Source organism: Cervus canadensis, chromosome 17 (genome assembly GCF_019320065.1).
Source record: "Cervus canadensis isolate Bull #8, Minnesota chromosome 17, ASM1932006v1, whole genome shotgun sequence".
In the NCBI taxonomy this organism is placed as follows: Eukaryota; Metazoa; Chordata; class Mammalia; order Artiodactyla; family Cervidae; genus Cervus; species Cervus canadensis.
The window spans coordinates 5264413-5278414 of record NC_057402.1 but is presented as its reverse complement, the minus strand read 5'-3'; the positions used below and the strand labels follow the sequence as shown (position 1 = coordinate 5278414).

Below are 14002 nucleotides of genomic sequence, written 5' to 3'. Positions count from 1 at the left end.
AGCTGAAACGCTTAAGACAGACTGACCCTGGAAAAACTTCAGTGAGAATGTGGTATCTCAGTGCAGAGGGGAAGAAATAAGGCCATGAGCTGTGGCTCATGGATTAAGGGTTGAGGGGAGGCAGAAGAACAAAAATCAAAGTGAATGCAGAGACCCTAAGGCAGGTACGTCTCTGACAGTGGTCAGGAAACAGCAAGCAGGCATCTGTGACCGGGGTGGAGCAAAGCTGGAGCTGAGGTCAGGGGCGACAGGGACCAGATCTCAGAGGGACTACCAGGCATCCTGCTCTAGATGTCCCGAGAAGATGAGCCAGGCCAGAGGGTGCCCAGATACTGGTCACACATGACTGTGGCTCGTCAGGGAGGGTGTGCTTCCCCAATGATGTTAACACTTGAATCGGTAGGCTGAATAAAGCCTACCTATTATGAAGACTGCCCTTCATAATCTGAGTGGCCTGCAACCCATCAGTTGAAGGCCTGAATTGAACAAAAACACTGAGTAAGAGGAAACCTCTCCAACCTGACAACTTGAGCTGGTTCTCAGGCCTCTGAACTTGGGCTAGAACATACACCGTCATCTCTCCTGGGTCTCCAGCATGCTGAGGACATATCTTGGAACTTCTCAGCCACCAGAGTCACATGAGCCAATTCCTTGTAATAAGCCATATAGACATGGACAAAGATGGTTCTCCTATTCATTCTGTGTCTTTGGAGAACCCTGCCTGACCAAACTTTAAAAAGGAGTAATCTACAGGGTCTCTTGGGGGTAGACAGGTCAAATAACATGAGGACTGCAAGCTGACCACTGGATCTAGCAACATGGAAGTCATTAGTGATGTTATGAGCAATTTTAGAGGAATGGGGCCTAAACGGAATGTGTTCAAGAACAAATAAAAGGATAGGAAAGAAGAGAATATAGACAATTAACTACAAGAGGAATTTTTAAAAAGGGGAGAAATAACAGTGTTTTATAGGCTACTGAGAATGGTACAATAGAGAAGAAAAACCTGGTAGCATTATATAAAGAAGAATAACTGGAGTGAGTCTTCGAGTAGGAAGGTCAAGTGCACGTGAAGAGGTGGTGGTCTCGACCAGGAGCATAAACACTCTCACAAGACGAGGCAGAGGGCCAGGCACACAAGTGGGAGGGGCACATATGCCCATGGGAGCCTGTGGACGTTTCCTTCCAATTGTTTCAGTTTCTTTCCCAGTGAAATAGAGGAAGGATGGGGAAGGAAGAACTGGAAGGTTTAAAGTGAGATATTTAAATACTGTTCAGGAGAGTAACTAGAGGAAAACAGAATGTAACCAAGAATTGGCCTGCTTGAGTTTGGTGACCATGATTCTAAAGTCAGACTAGTCACTAGGCTTTCTCAGCCACTCTTCAGCTGTGCAGACACAAGCAAAGGATAAGCAAGAGGCTGGATTAAACAGGCCATGACAGACGCAGCTGTGCCCCTCCCCCAGACCCCACCTCCCAGCTCCAGCTGCCCTACCAGGCTGCCAAGGCTCGCAAGCTTCACATGCTCACAGAGCCCCCCATCCCACACCCAACACCCCAGCTGTCCCCACCTCCCCCAGGGGTGAGGGTTGGGCTTTGGTGGGCTTTGTTCTGTCCACTGTAGCAAAGCCACACCAGCTCCAACACCCAAATTCAGCTGCTTTTCCAGCAGGTACTTGAGGAAGCCAAGAGACAAACCCAAATGCCCAGAATACTTTAGACCCTGGGAAGCAACTCTGACCATTAAGATACAGGAGACCGGAAGGAGCCAAGGCATGTCTCCATGGTCCTCCCCACACCCCGCCCCCGGGAGTGTTCTCAGAGGTGCTCTGGTTCTCTGGGGACTTTCAGCATTGCCGAGCAACCAGCTAAGGTTCTTGTGAACCAGTGGCCAGCTTGGTAACACACCTTTTCGTATATGCTTTCTCTCTTTCTCTGCCTCACTTTCTTTTTTCCCTCTTACTCTAACTTCACATGAAGTATTAGCATATAAGCTTTGTCTTATGCTCTCTTTTCTGGTAAATCCAGGCTAAGACACAGGTTGTGGCTTAGCCAAGATTATAGATGAAACCAGAAGAGCACAAGCGAATAGGAGTAAAGGATGTATTATAACCAACTGCGGAACCTAAGTGTACAAAACCATGACAATGCTCAAGGAAAGGTGGCAGGATCAATGAACTGAAAGTCATGATATGATGGAGGTGAAGTCTCTAAGAGATGGGATGTTGGAAGATATGAGCTAAAAAGATCAAGAAGGAACAGTCAGACTGCTAAGTTTGATACTAAAATGACAGAGGAGTTTCAGATGATGATAATCCAAGGGAATGGAAAGAGAGGGAAGGTCAGAGAACAGGAGACCCGAAGAGGGGTCAAGGAACTAAGCAGCTGAGGTGCTTCAGGACCAGGGTAAGTGTAGTGTAACCACTGCCCAGCCACTCGCAGCGGCTCTGAGGTCAGGGACACTGAAACCACAGAGGACCACAGACACTGGACTGTGCTCAGTGACAGAAGGGTGGAAGCTACTCCTGTTCTAGGGACAGACTAGTAACGCAGACCCCACCCACTGAGGACAGTTATGAGAAACTGAGCAAAATATTTAAAACATGCGCTTAAAGCAACAAGACAACTGACAAGGTAAGGTCAGAATGCAGGAGAGACAGGCTTAGGGAGGGAAGTCCAGCCACTGAGGTCACTTTTCCCCCAAGGTTGTTTGCCAATTTCACAGGGGACCATTGAGAGACTGGGTAATGCATCTGACAGGCTTATGGAGCTAGGGCAAAGACACCAGACTGCACGCACTGCACCGGGAGAGGAGAGAAAGACAGAGGTGAGTAAACGCCCATTTCCTGGCGGACACTCCAGCAGGCGAGACTCCAGGAGTTAAGGATGAAACTGAGGAAAACAGACCTTCAAAGGGATTGCAGCTTAGCTCTGAATCACTTCAACTGGCTCCTCTGAAACTGGATTAAGGTGATTCCAGGGTGCTCGTGTAAATAAGACATTATCCTGGGCCTCAGATTTCTTTTATAATCAATTTTGCAAATTGCAAGTTTGATATAAAACATGCAATAAAAAAATGACCAGGCATATGAGGAAAAAACACAACATGAACAAAAGACAGAAAATATATAAAATAGAAGCAGATCCACAAGCATTCCACATATTAAGAGTTACCAGATTTTAAAGTAACTATACTTACAATGTTCCAGGAGATAAAAAACAAAATATACTATTTTAGCAGAGAACTAGGAACTATTAAAAAAAAAAAAAAAAGAACCAAATGGAAGGTCTAAAATTAAAAAGACTATACAACTGAAACCAAGAACTCAATGGATGGATTTAAAAGCAGACAGAGAAAGACAAGTTAGACTAAAATATGTCAAATGAAGCCCAAAGATATTAAAATTTGAAGAACATGGACCAGAGGCTAAGAGACAGGGATACAGAACATATATGAAACTGAAATTCCAAAAAGGAAGAGCAGAATGGAAGAGAAGCAGTAACTAAACAATAACTGAGAAGTTTCTAAAATCAATGAAAGACAGCAAGCCACAGAAGCCTAAGAATTCTGAGCAAATTTTAAAAAAAAATTCATATCTAGGAACATCATAATAAAATAGCTGAAACAAAGAGAAAAAAACTTAAGTCACCTAAAAAAAAAACACGGCAGGTTACAATTATACTACTTTACTAAAAAAGAAGACAAAACACAGTGAAATACTTCTAAAGTGCTCAAAGAAACCCAGTAAAAAAAACCTTTCATGATAAACCTGAAATAAAAACATTTTCAGATAGATTCATCACTAGCACGCATACCCTAAAAGAAATATCATAGGATATTCTGCAAGCAGAAGAAAAAGAAACCCAGATAGAAAATTACAAGACACAAAGAAACAAAGGGCAACGAAAAGGGTAAACATGTGAATAAATCCAAATGAAATAACTGTGTAAGAAAACTGTTTCTCACAGGAATTCAAACATGTAAGACTTAAAATATAAAACCACCAAGGCAGACAGGGAGCAGAAAGGGGTAACTGAAGGGGTCCTTCAAGAGGGTAAAAGCACTTAGTTTACACCAGATTGATAAATCAAGCATGTAAAAACTGTAATCGCTAGGGGAGAAGATTCTGGGAAGATGGTGGAATGAGAAGCACAAGAAATCTGTCTCCCCAACTAGACCACAACTGCACTGGCAGAACCGGGTGATGTAACTACCATGAAACTCTGGGGTCTACTGAAGGCTTGCAACTTCTAGAAAAAGACTTGGAAGGTACACTGTGTTAATTTCAACTTCAGCTTTTATACCTGCATCCCTACGTTCATAGTAGCACTATTTGCAATAGCCAAGACATGGAAACACACGTCCATCAACAAATGAATGGATAAAGATGTAGTATATATATAAATGGAGTATTACTCAGCCATAAAGAAGAATGAAACAACGCCACGTGCAGCAACATGGGTACAACTAGTATCATCTTACCAAGCAAAGTCCGAAGGAGCAAGACGCATACTGCATGATATCACTTACATGCAGAATCTAAAATATGACACAAATGAACGTGTCTACACAACAAAAATAGACTCACAGACATGGAGAACAGACCTGCGGCTGCCAAGGGGGAGAGACGCGGCAGTTGGATGGATAGGGAGTTTGGGGTTAGAAGATGCAAACCATTATATACAGGACAGATGAATAACAAGGTTGTACTGTACAACACAGGGAACTATACTCAATATCCTGTGATAAATCATAAAGGAAAAGAATATAAAAAAAGTATACATAACTGAATTACTCTGCTATACAGCAGAAACACACTTTTTTTTTCCCCATTTATTTTTATTAGCTGGAGGCTAATTACTTTACAATATTGTAGTGGGTTTTGCCATACATTGACATGAATCAGCCACGGATAGAACAGCACTGAAACATGTATATTATCTAGGGTGAAACAGATCACCAGCCCAGGTTGGATGCATGAGACAAGTGCTCAGGGCTGGTGCACTGGGAAGACCCAGAGGGATCGGGTGGAGAGGGAGGTGGGAGTGGGGATAGGGATGGGGAAACAGTCAAACTTTTGAAAGTCAAAGACAAAGAGAGATTCTCAAGAGAGAGAAATGACGCATCACATCCCAAGGATTCTCAGTAAGATCACAGGCAGATTTCTCATCAGAGACTCTGGAGGCCAGAAGACAGCAGGTCAGTATACTCAGAGTGCTAAAAGGAAAGACCCATCAACCAAACACCTTGTATCTGGCAACATGGTTCTTTAAATATCATTAAAAAAGAAGGAGATTCTGACATATATGACAACATGAATGAATCTTGAGGACATTATGCCAAATGAAGAAACCAGTCTCTCTCGCACACACACAAAACAACCAAAAACGGTATGATTCCATTTATATGAGGTCCCTAGAGTAGTCAAATTTCAGAGAGACAGAAAGTAGAGTGGTGGTTGCTAAGGGTTGCGGGGAGGAGGGAATGGAGTGTATTGAATGGGTTGAGTCTCAGTTTTACAAGATGAAAAGCATTCTGGAGATTGATGGTGGTGATGGTTGCACAACATCATGAATGTATTGAATATCCTGAACTGTGCACTTAAAAATGATTAAAGATGGTAAATTTTCTATTACGTTTATTTTACCACAATAAAAATATTTGGAATCCAAAATTAAACCTCTCGGGTAACCATTAAGAGAATAGTATTCTGAGAAAGAGCATGTAACTACCAAGCTAGGCAGAGAGTAGAATAATAATAAACACAAAATGCAAAAGAAGATCAAAGGAACAAGAAAGAGAACAAGTGGATCAAATAAACAGAAAGCTTTGAATCAGTAGATTTAACTACAGATATATGAGCAAATCGGAGAAGGCAATGGCACCCCACTCCAGTGCTCTTGCCTGGAAAATCCCATGGACGGAGGAGCCTGGTGGGCTGCAGTCCATGGGGTCGCTAAGAGTCGGACACGACTGAGCGGCTTCACTTTCACTTTTCACTTTAATGCATTGGAGAAGGAAATGGCAACCCACTCCAGTGTTCTTGCCTGAGAATCCCAGGGACGGGGGAGCCTGGTGCCATCTATGGGCCTGCACAGAGTCGGGCACAACTGAAGCGACCTAGCAGCAGCAGCAGCAGCATATGAGCAAATACTTAAAAGAAACTGTGAACAGTACTCAATGTCCAAGGTAAAAGCAAAGATTTGCTTTTAAGATTCGGATAAAAATGTGTGTAGACATACCTAAAACATAAGAAGAAAGAAAGACTGACAGCACAAAGATGAAAAAAGTCACTATGCAAACACTAACGAAAAGAAACTGGCATAATTATACTGATGAGGCAAGACGCATTAGGAGAGGGAAGGAGTGAAGCATGACGAGAGGAAGGAGAGACACTCTGTCCTTTGGGGTTGGGTCCTCCACAGCAGTCTTGGGAGAGGCAGCAAAAAGCAGTAGTGAGTGGTATAATCTTTGACATCACATTCACTGTGGTGTTTTATGGAAGAAAAAAAAATGGTACAGAAGTGGTAACACAGAACAAGGAAGACATCCCACCTCCAGGTGCAGCGACAGGAGGAATGGAGGGGGAAGCAAGGTCCACGTGAGAGGGCTGCAGGGGGAACGGCGTCACCAGGAAACCAAGCTGCAGTGAGAACAAGGTGAGGGGCGTCACAAAAGAGCTGAGGGTCGGGGGTTCTGCTGCTGCTCCCTGAGTTTAAGGCTGGATATAGAAGTGTCCAGAGAAGGTCGGGGGTGCGAGATGCGATCAAAAAGAACACACAGTCTTAGAGAGCCCGCAGAACGGCAGAATGCCCTAGGAACCCTGGCCTTCCTGGTGACTGATTACTAAGGGAAAAAGCACATAATAAGATCAATACCAATGGCAGAGCGTGACAGAGACGCTAGGAGCACCGAGGGAGGGGATGGTGGGGTGAGGATCCGCCAGGAACACCTGAAGTTCTGGGGCTTCCTCTGAACTTCTGTTGAAGCCTTGAGGTTGTCAGGGTAGCCATCTCACTCTGAGCACAGGAACGCTTTCTCGATCCCCTGAAAAGGGCTGGGACTCTGACCTGGGATTTTAAAGGGCCAATAAATCTCTGGCAGCTACTATCTCTGAGGGTTAGTCTCAGAGGAAGAAGCAGATCTGGTTACACAGCCCTCCCCCAAATCTACCTGGGGAGTTCCTAACTGCCCAAGACCCAGAAGACTTTACACTGTCTTTAACAGGGTTGTTAAACACAATTATCCTCACAAAAGAAAATGTTACTTTTCTATCAAAGGAATGAGGGTAAGGACAGTTCACCCCTTCTGCGCCTTTGTACTGCATTCATTTTTTTTAATTCAAAAGATTTGTATTCTATGCCAACTAGGTGCTCAACAATGTTCTAGACTCTGGGGATACAGCAGTAAACAAAGACCTGTGTCTTTATGGAGTTTAAATTTTACAACAGATATTAAACAAATGTATACATTTATGTTAGTAAGTGTGATGAAAATAACAAACAGTATACCAGGATAAGAGTTTCCCAGGTGGCTCAGTGGTAAAGAACCACCTGCCAATGCAAGATACTAGGGTTCAATTCCTGGGTCAGGAAGATCCCCTGGAGAAGGAAATGGCAACACATCCCAGTAGTCTTGCCTGGAAAATCCCATGGACAGAGGAGCCTGGTGGGCTACATACAGTCCACAGGGTCGCAAAAGAATCGGACACGACTGAGCACGCGCACACACGTTACAGAAAGGACAAAGGAATATGTTTTTAAAAAAGCACAGGGATGCAATGAGAAAACCTGGAATGAGGAAAACTCAGCCAGACAATCTAGTGGTTTTCTATAATTAAATTATGAGAGAAATCAAAAAGAAAAGGGGAATCTAGATATTAAAATTCATGTGTGTGCTTTTGGCCAACATGGGAGTAGCAGAGACCAGAATTACCCCCCCTCCTTGAAAAATCCAAACAAACATGAAACAATGGTCTTCCAGACAGTGCACATCAGTGATACCTCAAAGATGGGAAACAAAAAAGGTGAGCCCTACTGCTGTCCCAGCTTCCTGTTCTGAGAGCTTCCGTGCCATGGAGCCAGGAGAGTGAAGTAAACTGTTTCAGGTAGCTACAGAGATGGCAAATACACTTATTTTTAAATGTTCAATATCATCTGTCAGTAGGCAAATGTAAGCTAAAACCACAATACGATACCACTACATACACATTAGAATGTCTAAAATTAAAATGACTGACCATCCCACATGTTAGAAAGGTTGTGCAACAACTGGAACTCTCATACACTGCTGGTAAGAATGCAAACTTGTATTGGATAAACCCACTTTGGGGAAGTTTGCAGTTTCTTAAAAACTTAGGTATACAACTACTATATGATTTCATTCCTGAACATTTACCACAAGAAAAGGAAATACATGTTCACACACAGACTTGTACACAAGTATTATTCATGCGTGCTCAGTCGTGTCCGACTCTTTGTGACCCCATGAATTGTAGCCCGCCAGGCTCCTCTGTCCATGGGATTTTCCAGGCAAGAATACTGGAGTGGGTTGCCATTCCTACTCCAGGGGATCTTCCCGAACCATGTATCAAACCTACATCTCCTACACTGGCAGGCAGATTCTTTACCACCGCACCATCTGGAAAGCCAAGGTCATCACCACCTACCTATAATTTCTTTTAATAAAATACATATAAGGGGGAAGATATATTGTTAAGTATTACTCTATCATTCTGGAATTTCTAAATGACACATACTATTCAAACTAATATTTGTCACAGCCAAAAGATGGAAATAACTCAAATGTCCATCAAGAGGTGAGTGAATAAAAAAATTCTGGTATATCCATACAAGGTAATACGACTGACCAATAAAAATTAATCAAATGATACATGCAACAAGGTAGATGAGTCTCAAAATAATTATGTTGGAGGAAGCCAGATGTCAAGATAGTACAGAAGTTAAGCTTCCATTTATATAAAACAGAAGAAAATGCAAACTAACCTACAGTAACAGGAAGCAGATGAGTGACTGCTTGGGGAAGGACGGGCAACCAGCAGGAATCACAAGGAGGAATGAGGAAACCTGGGTGTGGGGTGATGAACATATTCAGTCTCTTGATTGTGGTAATAATTTCACAGGTGTGTACCTATGTCAAAACTAATCAAACTGTACACTTCAAAAATGACAGTTTACTGAGTGTCAATTATACCTCAATAAAGCTATTTTTTTTAATGCAACATGTGCATCATGTTTGAATGCTGGTCTAAACAACTGTTTAAAAAGAGCTGACTGGAGATTTAATCACACGAAGGAACAAACATTATTTTTACTTAATTGTGCTATCTGTGGTTATATACTTGCTGATGCTGCTGTTGTTGTCTTTTACATTTAAAGACAATTATTTTAGAGCAGTTCCAGGTTGACAGCAAGACTGAGAGAAGGACACAGAGATTTCCCACGTACTCTCTGCCCCCGTCCATGACAGCTCCTCCCACTATCCACCCCACCGGAGCGGGACATCTGTCACAACTGACAGACCTGTCCTGACACATCATAATCACACAAAGCCCAGCACATACCAGGGCTCACTTCTCGGCCGGACACTCTTGAGTCTGCACAAACGTGTAAGAGCAGGTACCCATTACTATGCATCAGACAGACAGTGGTTTTTCTCTGCCCTAAGAATCTGCTCTGCCTCATCATTCCTCCTCCTACTCTAACCTCCGGCAGCCACTCATCATTTTACTGTCACAGGATATCACAGAGCTGACAGAATACAGTATGAAGCTAGGCTGTCTGTATTTTAGAGACAGCATACTTACAGATGGATAGCAGGTAGGTCAAGATAGGCCTTATTGAGAAGGTAATATTTAAGCAAAGATTCGAAAGACACAAAGAAGATAAAAGTTACAGTAGTAACACAAGAACCAGACTAAATAGGTCTCCTAAGGCCACTGTGAGGTTCTGGGCAGTAGAGAAACATGCTGACTTACACTTTAGCATGTGGAAGCAGACTTACTGGAAGGCAACCTCAGTAATTCAAGTTACAGATGATGGTGTACAGGAGGACAGCAGCAGTAGAGGCCAAGAGGAGCTATCTCTTCTCCAGGCTGGCAGGGACGGCCTGCAAGCAGGGACCGGAAAATGATACAGGCAGGTCCCACCCTCAATGGGCAAGGAGAAGGCAACAGGAAAGTCAGTAATTACCTAAAGAGACAGAAGTGCTATAACAGACATAAATCCAAGGTTCAACAGGAAGACAGACGAGGTAGACCCAAATTAGAAGAGACATGGGAGGACCGTCCATGAAAATTCCCCATAAATGTTGCCTGACTCATGTGCGGGTATCTCAACCTCAAAATGGCTACATCCTCTATTGCCAGAATGGTACCACCAATCAGCAAGTCACTTTGGCCAAGACCCCAGGAGCTGCCGTCCCCCTGTGCCGCATGTTAAATCCATCGTTCCAGTCTGTCTACCGTAACCGCTTAAGAGCTTGCCAGCACATCCTCGTCTCCCAGCCACCCTCACAGCATCCCCTCACCACTTAACTCCAGGAGGGCCGGGTGTGCAGTCTGTTCACAGTGCCAGCAATGTCTGGCACGTAGTACATGCTCATTTACGAGTTTCTGAATAAGTGGTCTTCCCTACCTTCCATTAATTCATTCCCACAAGCTCTCCTCATCACAATAACCAATGATCTTTCCAAACTGCAATTACATTCACAGCACTCTGTGGCTTCAAGTTCTCTAGTCTTTGAACTTCACTGGTGGTCCAGTGGTTAAGAATCTACCTTCCAAGGCAGGGGAAGTGGGTTCCATCCCTGGCCAGGGAACTAAGACTCCACATGCCTCAGGGCAACTAAGCCCGCCAGCCCAGCACAACTACTAAGTCCCCATATCGCAACTAGACCGGCCTGAGCACCACAATGAAGCCTGCATATGGCAGCTAAGACCCAACACTGCCATAAATAAATAAATAAAACATTTTTTAGAAAAAGAAGTTACGAAATGAATTTTTAAAAACACACATGGTCTTCAACAGTATGTGAACCATGAACTTAAAAAAAAAAGAAAAAAAAAAACCCACACATGGTCAACACCTGTGACACAGTATTATTTCACAAAAATATTACACTACTGCCTCCATAACACAAACGTTAGGAGGGTTATTTTTAAGAGAAATAAGTCTTAAATGGTTATTAAAACTCATTTAATTTTGCACAGCAAAGGGAACCACTGAAAAACACAAAAGGACAACCTATACAATGTGAGAAAATAACTTGCAAATGATGCAACCAACAAGGGGCTAATGTCCAAAATATACAAACAGCTCATAAAACTCAATACCAAAAAGACCCAAAACCCAAACAACCCAATCAAAAAATGGGCAGAAGACCTGAACAGACATTTTTCCAAAGAAGAAATACAGACGGCCAACACACACACGAAAAGAGGCTTAACATCACCAATTATTAAAGAAACGCAAATCAGAACCACAGTGAGGTAACTCCTCACACCAGTCAGAATGACCATCACCAAAAAGTCTACAAATAACAAATGTTGGAGAAGATGAAGAGAAAAGGGAACCCTGGTACATTGCTGTTGAGAATGTAAATTGGTACAGCCACTATGGAGAACAGTAGGGAGGGTCCTTAAAAAACTAAAAATAAAACTATCATGTGATCCAGCAATTCCACTTCTGAGTATATATCCAAAACAAAAACCAAAAACATTAATTCAAAAAGATAAATAGAAAAAAAAAATGCACACCAATGTTCACAGAAGCACTATTTTGGTACAACAGCCAACACATGAAAGTAATTCAAGTGCCCATCAACAGACAATATGATTAAGAAGATGTGATACACACACATACACAAGAATATGAGTCATAAAAAAAAGAATGAAATATTGTCATTTGTGGCAATGTGGATAGACCTAGAATAATACTATGCTTAGTGAAATAAATCAGACAAACTGTATTATACTGCTTACACATGGAATCTGAAAAATAAAATAAATGAATGTATATGCAAAACAGAAACAGACTCACAGATACAGAAAACAAACTCACGGTTACCAAAGGGGACAGAGCAGAGGGGGGACAAGTCAGGGTGTGGAATTAACGGACGCAAAATACTACATACAAAACAAAGAGACAACAAGAGCTCACAGCACAGCTCAGGGAGCTACATCCATTATCTTATAACAACTTACAATGGAGTATAATGTGCAAAAACACTGAATCACTATGCTGTACATGCAAAACTAACACAATATTGTAAACCAACTATAAGTAAAATAAAAGAGGTAGTTTCCTGGTAGCCTAGTGATTAGGACTCCAAGCTCTCATTGTCATGGCCCAGGTTCAATCTTTGGCTGGGGAACTAAGATCTTACAAGCCACACGATGCAACCAAAAACAAATAATAAAATAAAATAAAAACATTTAAATGACATTTAAAATAAATTCCAAATCGGGAATGACTACTAATAAGTACAGGGTTTCTTTGGAGGTGATGAAAACAAAAACAGACAGTGGTAATGGTTGCACAACTCTAAATACACTGAAAACTGCCAAACTGTACACTTTAAGAGAGTAAACTTTATGGATGTCAATTATATCTTAGTAAAGCTATTATTTAAAAAGTAAATAAGCTCCTCAGCTTAGCACACACAGCCTCAGTGATCTGTCATATGCCTATCTCTACAGTCTCTCCTTCCACCATTTTCCTGATTACCTCCCCCAGCCTCAGTCAGATCAAACTTCCTCAAAAACATCACATCTCTCAGCCCTGGAGAGCTCCCCTTCATCTACCCTTCCAGACCGACCTCACAATCACCTGGGGAAAGCCTTCCCCTCCACGCTCATTTCAACCACCACCCCCCTCCCGCCCCTAGAACACAGGCACACCTATATTACACAGCACTCACCACACCCCAGTCGAGGCATTTTATGACTACTGCATCTAGGAATTATCCTAGTGTCTAACACACAACTTCATTTTCTATAATGTGAAAAAGCAAATTTACTAAACTTTAGCCAAAAAAAAAAAAAAAGTGTTTTTATTTATTTGGCTAAAGATGGCTGCCAGACAATACAGGACTCAGTAATATTTCTATTGTTTTCTACATGTTCAAATTCTCCATAAGCAAAAAAGCAACTCATCAATGTTTAGGAAAACTATGCAAGTGTAAAATCCTGTAACAGAGAGAAAAATTAGTGTTTTCAGACCACCAGAAGTAAAAGCAGTCCATCATTTTTTCACACGAGCTCCTTAAAATAGTACAAAAGTACAATGGGTAAAAAGCTAGACAATACACATGTCAGAGGGGAATTATGTTCCTGGAAAGCTAAAACTAAAAAACACCTAATTACATTTCATCCTGCTTTTTCCAGAGCATAATTTCAATTTCATACATGTTCTTAAATTGTTTTTTTTTTTTTCCTTCACAATTAAACACAGTCCACCAGTGAATGTGTCCAACTGAGGCTAAAGCTGCATGTTTTCAGACTGCCTAATGATCATTAGCCTGTCTCATCTGCACCAAACTTTCTAGAACTTACACTTCAAATCATTGGTATTAACACTTTCACTTTGCTACTGCTACTTGTTCACATAAGACAGAAAGTGTGATTTTAAAACTTTTTTACAGCAATAAAACTCTTACTTTTAAATGATCTAGAAACTTAAAATGCAAAACTAAATAAAAGCTCAGTTATTCCAGTTTAGACCCTGCATTAGCAGGTAAGGGCCTGCATGCCCACCCCCAACCGCCACCAACAACGCTGTACAAAATGGCAATGCCATGGAAACTGACCTGTTGCCACATAAGCAGAACGCCAGCAAGGCCTCAGAATGAGAGTTCATCAGTTATACAAACCCTAATTCAGTTGAGGAGTATCAATGCATGGCATGTGAAAGCGGCAGATGTTCAAAATCTAAAAGACATCAAGCTGAAAATGACTAGGAAACAATAAAAATTCTATAAGAA

The 14002-nt window shown here is 42.0% G+C and overlaps 1 protein-coding gene and 1 long non-coding RNA gene across 2 annotated transcripts in view; both read right to left on the bottom strand.

The window, feature by feature from the left end:
- Positions 1 to 14002, bottom strand: part of RCOR1 (REST corepressor 1) — a 118820-nt gene that overhangs the window by 88766 nt on the left and 16052 nt on the right. The gene's annotated exons all lie outside the window — the stretch shown is intronic.
- Positions 7068 to 11591, bottom strand: LOC122454788. Its single transcript, XR_006273520.1, has 2 exons — positions 8666 to 11591; positions 7068 to 7554 (listed from the first exon to the last, which is right to left on the bottom strand). It is a non-coding gene; the product is annotated as an uncharacterized LOC122454788 (long non-coding RNA).